The 14732-nt window shown below is 37.6% G+C and overlaps 1 pseudogene; it reads right to left on the bottom strand.

Moving 5' to 3' along the window:
- Window positions 1-3296: 3296 nt before the first annotated feature.
- Window positions 3297-14732, bottom strand: part of LOC131532709 (gastrula zinc finger protein XlCGF57.1-like) — a 30894-nt pseudogene continuing 19458 nt past the window's right edge.

The raw sequence follows: 14732 nt of genomic DNA, 5'->3' as shown, positions 1-14732 counted from the left end.
AACTTTTATGTTTGTTGTTAATTCAATTAATTGTTTATGCTCTCTCTCAATCTCTTTATCTCTTTTCTCTCTCTTTCTCGCTCTCTCTGGTTCTCTATCTCTCCCTCCCAGTGTTGAAATTAAGTTATAATTGCCTCATTAAATTGTGATTAAATATGTTATTAATTCATTTTGGAAAGATATTTCATGTCTTTACTTGTCACTTTACTTAACACTTAACACTGCTACAGTTGAAGTTTGAAGCCGTGTTGGTAGTAAAAATATTGTGATGGTAGTAAAATAGGTGGTAAAAAGGTAGTAAATTCAATTTAAGAATCTCTGTATAAACCCTGTTCTCTTTAGCCCGGTGGACACGGCGTCCGTGATTTCCAACAAGAATGTCAAATTTGGACTCGTCTGAACATAGAACACTTTTCCACTTTGGCCCACAGGACACGACGGCGACATTAACATCCCGTGGTAACTAGGAATTACAGAAGCTTCAGTCTGGATCCAACCCTTAAATGATCTGAGATGACCAAACACCTGAGAAGGGATGATGCCAACCCCTCAGAGGACTTCAGAGGATGCCAACCCTCAGACAATATAAAGAATTACCAAATTTTGCCAAAAGTTAAATATATTAAGTTTATACAATATATAAATATATTGTAGAAACTTAATTTCCTGTAAAGCTGCTTTGTAACGATTTGCATCATAAAAAGCACTGTACAAATAAACTTGAATTGTATTGAATTGTACATTTAGTGGATAAAAGTGTAAAATTTCTCTGTTTAAACATTTGTTATCTATGTTCTATTGTGAATAAAATATTGTCTCGTGATTTGAAAATCTTTCTGCTTCTTCATTAAAATACAGCCAGATTTGTAAAAAAATATAGAAATATAAAATAATGTAATAAAAATAATGTAAATTCTTCAAAATATACAATGGTAAAAAACACAGTTGAAAGAATAAACAGAAATAAATGTACAGATTTGTAACCAACAAATAACCTCAGTCTGTTGACACCAAAGAGATACATTTTAAGTGGTGTGGTGGCTTCTGCGAGAAATTAATCTTGAAGTCTTAAGGTTTTGATGCCAGAAGATAGATTTTTTTTTTGTTTTGTTTCCAGAGACAATGAAGCCAAGAGACCCTGCAAAGAATCTGTTGAGTCTGTGTCTGCACACTTTTTAATATAGGTTATATATATATATATATATATATATATATATGTGTGTGTGTGTGTGTGTGTATAATGTATATATATATATATATATATATATATAGATAATATTTTTAGTAAGCTTATAAATGATGCTTATCATTCAGGCCACAATGGCTAGTCTATATTTCCTCATGTCAGCATAATAGTAAAGTCTCAGTTCATCACGTCAGCACAAGATCATCACATGCTTTCTCTTAATATTTGAGCACACACAGTTAAATACATGACTGTAATAGTAGTATAACTCGATTACACACATTCCACTCTCCTGCAGGCCTCCATACACACAGGCAAACACATGAACATAATAATAGAATATCTTGATACACAAATGGCCATATTCACACCAATTAATTCACATCTTGATCAATAAAAATCTTCTACAGTGGTAAGCCTATAAAACTGCTCCATTGAATAACAATATTGTTATTTCTCAAAATATGGGGATGGGGAGTCGACTCTAAAAGAGTCGATTCCTCGACTCAATAGCTCTCGACCCCAGCACTGGAATCAACTCTCCTTGTACTTCGACTCCAAAATCGCTGATATCTTCACCGATTCTCAAGTCTCTAGTGCCTGGCAGTTGAGTGCGGTATATCAGCAAAGAGTAAATTAAATTGAGGATCCATTTGCAGTGCAGTTCATGTGGTTCGTATGCAGTGCAGAAGCAGCACAGACTCGTGCTTTGTTTGTAGAGAGCTATGATCCCCGGCTATTTACCACCGTTATTTTGATTTCAAACGATCTGAACGTTACTTAAAATGTATTTTTTTAAAGCATAGTGATTATCTTTTTACACTAATACAATCTTTCATACTCACATTTAAGCTCAAGATATTAATTACTTCTGTATAGATTTATATATTATTAAGATGCTCAAGCAAGTGGCAAAGCATAAACATAGCCTGCAGTCTACTTATCTTACATTAAAATATGATGCGATTTCAAGTTTTCCTTTCTCTTTGGAGTGTTACAAGCTGTTTGTGCATAGATAAGATCCCTAAAGTTGCAAATACTAAAGTCTCAAACCCAAAGAGATATTCTCTATAAAAGTTAAGACTTGACCACGCCTTCCTAAAATGCCTCGTTTAAACACGGCCCCACATGTCTACGTCACTGTGTAGGAAGATTTGCATAACACCGCCCAAATGTATAAGCTAAGAAAGAAGGCGGAACTATTATTATCGCTGTAGTATTGTTGCTGCCGCCGTGTGTTTCATTGTGAAAGCAAAACTAATGGCCTTCCAAATGATTACACAACCAGAAATCAGTGGTTAACAACCACATTTACAACACTGTTCCAGAACAGTTCAACCCAAATATTCAGATGTGTTCAGTGCATTTTACGGAGGACTGATTCCGGAACCTGATAGAGTACCCTACAATGCTGTCTGTGCACAAAGACTGTTTCTATAAAGTGGGGCAATTCCAACTTTGCAAGGACAGTCTGGCACTTCTGACTCACAGCCTGTAAGTACGTTTTCTTATTTAAAGAATCAGCTACTTATTATACAAACGCGAGTTTTGAGCAGTGTAGAGAAGTGCTGGTTGTTTGTAAAAATCTACGCGTTTCATAAAGGCGTGGCATAGAGGAGCAACAATAATGTACAGTATGTGGAAAATAATGTGTTTTTTGAACCTTAAACCGCATAAACACATTGCATTACACCAAATACACAAAATAATGTTCTTTTTAGCAACGTCATATGACCCCTTTAAAAGGTAGTAAGCTATAATTTTCAATTAAAACTTATCAATGAAAGAAACAGCCGTCTCATGCCTTTTCTTTTGCATTACATATTACAGTCCTGATGGTCATAAAGAACTTTGTTTTTCTAACTCCATGAGTGCATCTATGTTGCCATAGGCTATTTATTTAAAAGGGTACTTTTTCCTTGCTTTACCCCTATAGCTAAAAATCCATGTGAACTGTAAAAAACAGACTTTAGGCCTACTTATTTGCATTTATGGTGTAATTAACACATTTACAAGTTTATTTTTACCTTGAGCAATGTGCTGTCAATTTAATTCAGTGTCTGCGGCACAGCGAAAATAGACTCGGTGCGAAACTCTTGGCAAACGATCACTGTGATGATAAACAAGAATAACCAATGAGTTTACATTTGTATGTTTTTGTATGTATTATTTTTGTTTTTGTAATATCAGTGCTGTTTAAGACAATATAGCACCATCCCCTGACCATTATAATGTGACGAATTCATTAAAGAATACCTTTAATTCTGACATAGCTAATATTCCACCACGACAGTCACGCTAAATGGCTAAATTCCATTGACTCCTATGGTGGGAGGTGGGAGTTGGGAGTCGGAGTCGACTCCGAAAAACCTGGAATCGAACACCCCTAAAATATGACATAATACAAAAACAAACATTAATGACACTCATAAGCCACTACAGCTAAATTAATACAGCAGCGTAATCTGCCCATATGACTCTAAATATAGTTTTATTTTATAGCAAGTACATTCATTGCAATAAAGTATCTTAATTAGAATATTTACATGTTGCATTTTTGTATGTGCAGAAAGAGACAACAATCATAAAACCTCCAAAAAAAATTTAAAAGCACCCAAAGCAATATTTAATGTTTTCAGCGACAAACTATAGGCTATTCATATTTATCGATTAACATTTACGTATAGCTTTAAAAGGTCTCACGTATAGGTTCAAATTAAAGTATCAAGCAGTATGTTCCAGTGTATTTTAACAATGTAAAGTAAATAACAATTTTTATCCAAAGATATCAAAAGAGTGAAAAATAAAATCGCAGCCACAACACTTGACATTTGACTTGACATTCAGTAACAGTTATCACTCCAAACATCGAAATACACAAAAGCACTCAAAATAGCTCAGGTCTGAATGAATTTATCATATTTTCCTCACATGCTCGCTGCTACACTAAATGTTTATTTCAGCAGGAAGACGTCAGAAAAGATGCACAAGTAGCGCTTAACCCAATGAAAATAATACAGACATGATGTCGCTTAAACTGTGTAAGTGTGTTTGATGGTTGTGTATAGACGGTTTCATCGGGTGTATGTGCCTGGTCCGTTAACTTCCGGTCTGTGATTGTTTATCGGTCTGGCTAGTGGCGCCGGCTACAAATGCACTTAAAGTGATGAGTAATGAGGTTGGGCTCAGGTGGTTGTGCTGTGGGATGTGTTTCCCATACATTTATTTATTTGTGGCGACCCGCCACAATATCAAAACTGACCGATTTTCCAAAAGGCTTCGTTGAATAAACATGAGAAAGTACTGCACGTTTAAAAATAAAAACGTTTCTGAAGGAAGACTGTCGTTAGAACATTTTTGATGTCATTTTCATTTCATCTTGCATGTTATATGCCTGAAAAAGCAGTGTTTGTAACAACCTGGTCTCATAAAAATACGTACCTCTGCGCACTTTTTGTCGACACCGTTTTACGTACCTTGCTGCACGTTTCGCCGCAGTTTCAAATAGAATTGTCCACTGAGTGGCGCTAAAACACAGGTTCAATATGTGAACCCTGGGTCGTTTTTATTACGTAGATATTGGTATGTATTGCTGTTTTTTTATTACGTTGTTTCAGATACGTATTGCGGCGGTTCAGAATTCAAATATTCGGGGACTGTCGCTAAAGGTTAATGCTCTATCGTGTTGGAAATATGCCCTACACCAAATCCAGCCCTAAACCTACCCGATAGTGTTAACAAATGCAAAACTGTTATAAAAACGTATTAGCTGATGCAACTGTGTCATGTGAACTTCCTTTTACACAGATTTTAACTGCTTTGTCGAACCGTAGTTACACAGGATTCGAACCGGTGCTTCTCATCTTCTAAGTCCGTCTCCATACTCCGTGAGCTACCGAACAAACTGATCATCTATGAAAACCCATAGATATGAAGCTGGATATGTGTGATGCTAACGTTCAAAAGCATCAGTTTTCGAATCTCTCATCATATTAATATTGTTTTGAAGTCATAGCAGGATTTTCTTCAAGTAATTGTGCGAAAACTACGCTTTATTAATCGCAACTCTGTAAATTTGTGTGAAAGTGTTCATTTATTTTGGAAACTGCAGTTATGTGTACTTATTGGTACGTATTTCATGTCACGCTAAAAAGTGCACCCAGGTATGTAAATGCCATGAGACCAGGTAGGTTTGTAAGCTCAGCGCTGCTTTGTGTACAGCCGTTACTGACTCAGTTTGCAAGGACCTTAAAAGAAACATTAAATCATGTGAGATTTTATATAAGAGACAAATGTGAAAAGAAAAGTGATCAAAACCCCAAAGTCAAGATCACTGATGAGTTCAATAGTCATTTTAATCCATCAAATCTGCTCGACAACTTAAGGTCATGAAGATGATTTGTTAAATCACTAGTTTGGTCATGAAACTATAGATGACACAGGCTTGACATGTAATCTGTAAGCAATCACATCGTTTCCTACACGGCACAAGCTGACTGACATCTAAGCTATGCAAAAATGTGAGAAAACTTGCTGACAAACAATCCTTTCACACCAAACATCAAATAAAAATGTGCTGGACTAAAGGAAAAGCACACAGTGCAAATGTAAAAGTGTCTGCGAAACGCATAAATATGAAAGTCTTGCATGGCAAAAGTGACTTTCAATGGACTGTTTTACACAACTTGCTAATCATGGCTTACTCATGTAGTTCAAAGTGTTCCTGAAACACAATCATGTTATATTTACAGTAGGTTTCAATGCAAGTGTTGTTGCTGTAGTCACTGGTATTTTGTTGTTATTCTGTCTGTTTAGTTTAGTTTTCTGCCGTTAATTAAAGGCCAGTGCTTCCACCTTGTGGAATAACTGATTAGTACAAAACAAATTCAAACTACATACTCAAAGTAAATTGAGCAGCGCGTACTATTCTGGTGATGAAAATTGTTTCAGCACACTGTATGTGGACCCTTGCATATCCGTAAAACCTAAGTAGGAAAAATCTTGAAGCATCTCTCATATCTGTATTCTTGATAAGCACCAAAGCAAATACAAGACATGAACTGCTATTTGAAGACATGAATATACCGTTTGTTTCTTTCTTCTTAAAATGCAGGAGTCAGAAACAGAAAGTTGCACAGCACTGCTGTATTTCTGCTTTTCCATGAGCGCCACCTACTGTTAGAGAGTGAATGTGCATTTACTGCTGTTTTTTGCATTGGTCTGACCAGATAAATCTCATGTGAAAATCAGACTGAATTTTTGCTACGAACAGTCATGTTGGTGTGAACAAGAGTTAACAGATAATCAATCAACCAACACCCTGTCGCTCATCGTGACTAATTGGTTTCTCCACTAAGTGGTTTCTCCACTGCATGGATCCTCATGTGTATCTTCAGGTGACTTTTAAAAGCAAAACTGGTTCCACACTGAACACACATGAACGGCTTCTCTCCGGTGTGAATTCTCATGTGTTTTTTAAGGTTTGCTGATTGTGTGAAGCCCTTCCCGCATTGATCACATGTGTTAGGCTTCTCTCCAGTGTGGATCCTCATATGTTTCTTAAGGTCTATTTTTTCTTTAAAGCTATTCCCGCACTGATCACATGTGAACGGCTTCTCTCCAGTGTGGATTTTCATGTGTCTTTTATGTTTTGAAGAGTCCACAAAACTCTTTCCACACTGATCACACTTGAACGGTTTCACTCCTGTATGAACCCTCATGTGATGCGCAAGACTTTGTTTGTTTGAGAATGTCTTTTCACACTGATCACACATGAACGGCTTCTCTCCGATGTGGATCCTCATGTGACTCTTAAGGTGTGATGAATTTGTGAAACTCTTCCCACATTTATCACATGTGTAAGGCTTCTCTCCAGTGTGGATCCTCATGTGTTTCTTAAGGTCTATTTTTTCTTTAAAGCTATTCCCGCACTGATCACATGTGAACGGCTACTCTCCAGTGTGGATTTTCATGTGTCTTTTATGTTTTGAAGAGTCCACAAAACTCTTTCCACACTGATCACACTTGAACGGTTTCACTCCTGTATGAACCCTCATGTGATGCGCAAGACTTTGTTTGTTTGAGAATGTCTTTTCACACTGATCACACATGAACGGCTTCTCTCCGATGTGGATCCTCATGTGACTCTTAAGGTGTGATGAATTTGTGAAACTCTTCCCACATTTATCGCATGCATATGGTTTCTCTCCAGTGTGGATCCTCATGTGCTGCCTAAGATGTATTTTTTGTGTGAAACTCTTCCCGCACTTTTCACAGGTGAAAGGCTTTTCTCCAGTGTGGATTCTCATGTGAAGCTCAAGACTTGTTTCGCGTGAGAAACTCTTCTCACACTGATCACATGCATACGGCTTCTCTCCAGTGTGGATTCTCATGTGTACTTTAAGTTGTAATTTTTCTGTGAAACTCTTCCCACATTGAACACACATGAACGGCTTCTCTCCGGTGTGAATTCTCATGTGTTTTTTAAGGTTTGCTGATTGTGTGAAGCCCTTCCCGCATTGATCACACGTGAACGGCTTCTCTCCAGTGTGAACTCTCATGTGAAGCTCAAAATTATATTTCCTTGAGAAACTCTTTCCACACTGAGTGCAGGTGAAAGATTTCTTGGCTCTTCTTTTCTTTTTAGTCTTCGAGCGACCTTCTCCAGGTTTGTCATGATGGTCCTCCACTTCACTCAGTTCTTCGCTCTCCTCATTCTCTTCCATTAACTCTGAAATAAAAGAAAAAACAATTAATTACATTTTCAGGAATTCAAAATAATTCAGAGAGAAATATGAAATGGAAAGATATAAAATTAAGCCCTGATGTAATAGACAAATGCTATAAAATACAATGATCATTTTGATAAAATAAGTATGTCCCTGAAACCTTCCATGGATGAGGTATATTACATTTTTTAATAATCATTATTAACATTTCTTTTTCTTGCAGGATGCTTTTGAAAGCTAAATGTTCCCAACACTCGGACCAAAGTGTGTCTGAATCATGCCTGAGTAAGACAAAAGGGGAAATTAAATTAAACAGCTGTCTAAATATATAATCTCATGGCCTTCAGTAACAAGCTGAAGTAATTAAGAAGTCTTAATTAAGTTCTCTTCAAACTTCATCTGTTTACTGATTAGATTCAGTATAGTTTCAAACCGGTATAATTTTGAAAAATACCGTGATATAAATTTTTGGTCATTCCGCCCAGCACTAGCAGCAAGCATATTTCGAGAACAATCAGATTGCCTAACAACAGGTTAAATATTAGCTTCTTGCTGTTTTACCAAGTTTACCAAGTACCAGTACTTGCAGTACAACCAATAGCTTAAAGAAACAAGTAGGTCTAGCAACAAACATGATACTGAGCACTAGATAAGCCCTGAAAGCAAACAAAATCCCAATACCCTAACAGCTTTAAAGCAAAGACCTTCTGAAATAGCGTAGACTGCGGCAGCATGCCCTTTAAGAAGAAGAGAAGCAGCGAAGGGGTGCTCTTCTTTAATCAGCAGCTGAGAAGATCAGCATGCTCCTTTAATGCAGTACAGCATATGGTCAATACCCGACGTTTAGGCAACAGCATGTTGCCCTTATCCAGATAATCGTTAGCATTAATAACCTTTGGTAGAAAAATCTACATACTGCCCGTTAAGTATCAAGCATGTTACAGTACACTGATTAAAGCAACAGCATTTCAAATAGAAATAAAAATAGGATAAGTTTAATGAAACAGAATTCCCAATACTAGATGAGTCTTAAGCAGCAAACCGGTTTCATATCACACAGCCTTAAACAACATATTAAAAACAAGCCTTGCTGTGGTAGGTTTACTGGGTAATGTTACCAGCGTGACAAAATACAACCAATGAGCCTAAAGCAACAGCATGCCTAGCAAAGAAACATGTTACTGAACAACTGCCTTAACAACGATATTTGACAACATAGCATAAGGCAATGAGAACGAAATAAGAACTTAGCTTAGCTTCGTAAAGACATTCAGAGATGAATAAAGGGTTAAATGTTCAGTTTTTATGTGGATGCTTTAACCCTCCTTGATATCTTTGCTTCTTCCAGCGGGGAAAGCAGATCTCGTGTAAAAGTGTTGTTGATGCAGTCACATTAGCACAACTTCAGCGATGAATTGCGGGCATTGCAGGCAAAGAGTCTATGTCAATGATATATCGTTATGAGAAGCAGTGCTTGCTCAGGTCACTTCCAAGTGTTACGTGCCTGGCTCAAAGCAAGCAACAGAGTAGGGGAAAGACCACACGCGGAATCGCAACATATAAATCTCTTTGATTTATTAAAATAGAATTTAACAAAACAGATTTTATACAGTCAGTAAATGAAGTTGGCTTTGAAAAATAAAAAGGTAAGCAATCAGTGTAGTGTGGTGTAATGAATAAACAAAACAAAACAAAATCCTAAACGGTGCGGGAGAAATGGAACAACGGCGTAGCTCTCCCTTCCCGGTCTCATCTGAAGCGTCTTTAAAGGACCAGGAACTGATTAGCACAATTCCAAACACCTGCGCCCAGCTCACCTGTAGGAGACAGACACAGCACACAGACAAGAGGAGGAGCCAAGCAAAACCGTGACACGAGTCTATCAGCTTATATCAATCGTGGCGAATTCACGTTCAAATTCACAAACTTGTTGAATCTGGCGAGAACTCCGTGGGAAACAAACCCCTGAAAATTCCTTATTGAAAGCTTTCCCATAGAGATGGAATTCGCCTGTTCAAGCGGAAAAAGCTGCTGATTGATACGGAATAGAGCTTATATAGGAATGCCGTGATAGGTGTTGTATTCCTATAGGTAGATATGATCAGCTGAGAATCAGCTGATGCAAGCTTGACTCACGTGACCTGCCAGAACTAACGCTAACGCTTCATTTAATCAATGACACAATAATCTATCGTGATAGTAACATTTTAAAAAAATACAATATTTCTTAAAACTGCAACACCCAGGAAGTGACATCATCTGGGTCTTTCTGCAGCATGATGGGAGGAAATGAAAATACTAGGCTTGTTTGAGATGAGCAAAATCTGCGCAGAACCGATCACCGGTGATCACCACGAGATGCATGCCAGTTAGGAAAGTGTCCGAGTTACGTCTGCCTTGCTCTGATGTCATGCTGACGTGTCGGATTGAGCAGTTGGAATTCTGCAGTTGGAGAGCAGTTGGAGTTGCCCTCCACCGACTGCGCTGATCAAAAGCATGATGAGAAACGACTGACTGACGAGACAGCTTAATGCTCATTGGTTCAGACAACCGTGATGCTGCGTTCTCTTCTAAAATGTTTTATTTTTTTATCTGATTTCATGCGATTATGTAGCCTATTCCAATTATGCTTGAATATTCCCAAACACTATGAAGTGCAATCTCTATGTGAGATATGCGATTGTTGTCATATTTCTATAAAAATTTTAAATACATTGTATTAAAGTGATATTGGATGAAAACACGCATTTCGTATGGAATTAAATAGCAAGCACTTTGAGTGTCTTGTTCATCATATTTATATTCATATAAAAGCAACAGAACTGAAATGATATCATGTTTATCAGCAGCACAGCACATGAGTGAGAATAACATGATATCTGCCTTTGATCTCGTAGGTATCTGTTCCACTTCGAGAGGTCAGAACTGTCCGTCTTGACTGCGCTTATTTCACTCCTCCCCTCACTGCAGCCACCTACATTTCAGGCGAGGCGCATCTCAAACAAGTCTAATCTCAATCTGTTGTCTCAGTTTTCACACAAACTGTACAATGTTGATCTCATTCATCAACCTGTTACCAAAGTTTTTGTAAGAAGAATAATCTCTATAACTATTAATAACTGCTAATTTATGAGACATACAACCTTAAATATAAATCTGGGCCCGTATGTATAATTTTCTTTAGAAATGCTGTTAAGAATTATTGTTAAGAATAATTAGCTTTGAGTGTCAGAAAATTCTTAGTGAAAAACAGGACTTGTCTAAGAGTAGGAGACTTTTATAAAGAAGCTAAAAGCAACTTTTATCAATGTCTAAGACTGATTCTAAAGCACTGACAGAAGTGGCACCTAAGTTTTGTGTTATCTAAACCTGATGAAGTGTGAATCTTTATAACATGAATGTTCTTCAGCATCATAAATGAATGAGAAATCAAAAATAAACACCAACCTGTTTGTTCTTCAGTACCTTCAGTGTGTTTGATTCCACAGGGTTCTGTGTTCAGGCTTCTCATCTTCTCTCTGTCCTCTTTAATAAACTCAGTCTTTGCAAATTTCAGCTCTTCCTGATGCTTTGATGCTCGTCTTCACTTGTAAACTGATGGGAATATTAGGTGAACTGCAGTGGGAGGAGCTTCACTGATGATGTGATTGCAGTTTGAGGAGCTGATCTGCCAAAATAAAACATGTATCAGTTACTGAGTTTGTTTTTATACTCATGGACAACAGAATATAAATAATGTATTGCCAATTCTGATGATTCAGTCTATCTAAATCCCTCCTTTCCGCGAGCCCTTTCTGCTCTGATTGGACAGATGGCACTGTATGTTGTGATTGGTCTACTGCTTACAGTGGATGTCAGAAACAAAATGAACAATAACTGAATTTCAGCTCCAGACACTTCCGAAAGCTCAGAGATTGTACACACTGACAATAAAGATGGTATCGGTTTTTCCATATCAGAGCGTGAGTCTAATGATGAAACATCGGAAGAACTAGTTCATACCAAAACTCATCATCTTAAGGATGACTTGATCAGGACATTTCTCAATGAAGTTTTTACTCCTGCATTATGAGATTTTGCAACAGTTGATGACTGATTTAAAAAAAAGGAAAAGGAAAGGATGTGATGTGTGGACTATATTTCATGCCCATTCACGTGCTCCCTCATACTTATTTTTTTTTTTTAAATCAGTATGTGTGTTCCCTGGGAATTTAACCCATGATCTTTTGTGCTGCTAACGCAATGCTCTACCACTGAGCCACAGGAACAAAATATTTATTTATACATATAAATAGTAAATAATATAATGCAAATTCTTCCCCCAAAAAAACAAAACGTAAGATTAAAAAAGAAATTTGATATCACCCACCTTTATTAACAACTACAGGTAAATAACTACACTAGAGCATATACTATCTAAATATAGTTTGATTTTCTAATAACTAGCTATATTCATAGCACTACACTAATTAAATAACTGAGCAGAAACTGAGTGAACATAACATCTTCTTTAAACTTTAATGTTTATAAATCTTTTCCACTGATCTATAATAGAGAACTGCATTGCTCATGACGTCATAAAAGTGATTAACATGATTAAGTGTTAACATGTATTACAAATGACAAAGTGCTCATTCTGAAATCTCAATAAAGATTTAAGCTTCGTTATAAAATCTCTTTATTTATTTTTGTTAGTATTTCGATTTGTTGTTAAATCAAACTTCGGTCATTCGAATAATACTATTCCAAGCCCAGAGTCGATTATTCAAAAAAATCTGTTTTGATCTGATCATCTTAAACGAGTCATATTGGATAGCACTATATTGTAGACAGATTTGATATGTGTGTTCGACTTAAAGCGGCGCGGCTCAGACAGAGCAGCGTTTGACATCAAAGCATAAGGAATCGTCTGTAACTTACTTTGATGTCGATCGGGCTGCACATGCAAACAAAGCCAAAAGCTAGATATTTTAGGCAATATAGAAATCCTGGCCAGGACGCGTCCGGGGAAAAATGGCACTTATGATCAGTCACCCAAACAACATAAGTGATTACAGCGAATATCGAACATAAAACTAACTTTATTACTCTATAATCGACTGTGATCTGCCGAAGATAAATCTCATAAGAGAAATAGAGTTAGAAATAAAATCTGAGCATTCGCATCAGGGACGTGCACAGGGGGGTTGCTCAGGTTGCCCGGGCAACTGCCCATATACCCTTCTCGACTCACGTTGCCCTTCCGAGGTGGAAAAAAAAAAAAAAAATCGTACAATGGATGCAGAATTTCACGTAAGCCTAGATAAAAACCCCGCAAAGCCTCATTCACTTCCATATTCGGGAAAGTGAAAGTCAGTAGGGGAAGGGCAAACTCTGTTTACGTGGCTGCAGCGCTGCACGCGACCGGCACCTGAGCTGAGCCTGCGGTCGCCGTGATTTTGCCAAGTAAGACATGTTCCTGGATCAACATCTTTTGTTGATCCTGGATCAACATTATTGTCCAAAAATATAGACTTAACCCAATCTCTACCCCTAAACCTAACCCTACCCATAATTTATTCCTAAAATCAGTGAGAAATGATAGCTGATTAACAAGGGTGTCGAAGCACCTAACCCTGATCATAAGCCTAAAACTTATATTTCCTGAAAAGTTATCCCTCAATTCTGATTGGTTGATTGGAATGACGTTCCAGGATCAACAAAGATGTTGATCCAGGAACATGTTGTACTTGGTGAAATCACGCTCACCCTGAGCCTGCATGAGCGGCACTAGGAGATTGTCGCGGTTGTCAGGTGAGACGACTTAACGTTGTCGGAAAGGTATAACAAACGGACGATCATCATCAAGTTTTATGAAATGAATTAAAATCTTCATAAATCCAGGATGAGTTTGCCACGTTTAGCCTAAATAATCAGACAGATAGCTTGCAGACAAGCAGCCTAGGCTAGGCTACTATTTTTTTTGGTAGGCATTAAGCAAACTAAGCTACATGTCTGCTGATAGTTAGTTTCTCACATTTCATTTTAGCAAGAAGAATGAATGATGGAAGTAATGCATCACATTAGTTATTTTATTCAAAATGGTTAAATGCCTAAATCCTATCACTATTTTGGGTATTGTTTGAAGCCAAGATGCCCACTGAAAAGAGGCGGATTCAGGAGAGGGAGAGACGATTCAGGGAGGCAGCAAAGGGCAGCGCATCACTGCAGGGTTGGCTGCGAAAAAGCCAACCAGCAGGTGAGACAGAGACTTTGCACTGTGATAAAGATGACATGACACTGTGTATGTGAATTGATTAATTAGTCAGACTCATATTTTAGCCTACTAATGGCAATGTTTTATAATTACATTCCATTTAAGATGAGGAGGAGCAGTCACAAGCCTCCAGTCTATGTGAGGAAAATGCGGACCAGGAGGAGGCACATAGATCAGGTAGGCCTAAGTAATGATCACCAAATATGAGATGAGAGGACCATGCTAGAAAGTACAGGGTTAAAGAGCTGCATACTAAATAATTGTAATCTAAAAAAACATAGGCTATTTTAGAGGTCATTTCAAAGATCTTGCCTGAGCAGAACATAAATACCACTAGTGGCAGTCCAGACCTTGGAGGAATATTACAGGGGAAGGACATACTATACCTTTCTGGACAGATTGAGACAGGAGCTTGAGAGAAGATTTTATAGGGAAGGGAAGACTCGGGACATTGTGATGTCACTGCAGAGACTCACTGACCCAGAGCAGTGGAAGGATATTGGCCAAGGTGTTGATACAGCACATTCACTATGTGAGTTTTATGGACTTCAGGGGGAAGAGA

The sequence above is a fragment of the Onychostoma macrolepis genome, chromosome 23, assembly GCF_012432095.1.
Source record: "Onychostoma macrolepis isolate SWU-2019 chromosome 23, ASM1243209v1, whole genome shotgun sequence".
In the NCBI taxonomy this organism is placed as follows: Eukaryota; Metazoa; Chordata; class Actinopteri; order Cypriniformes; family Cyprinidae; genus Onychostoma; species Onychostoma macrolepis.
Note: the sequence above shows the minus strand (reverse complement) of the source record. Positions and strands in the feature narration are given on the sequence as shown.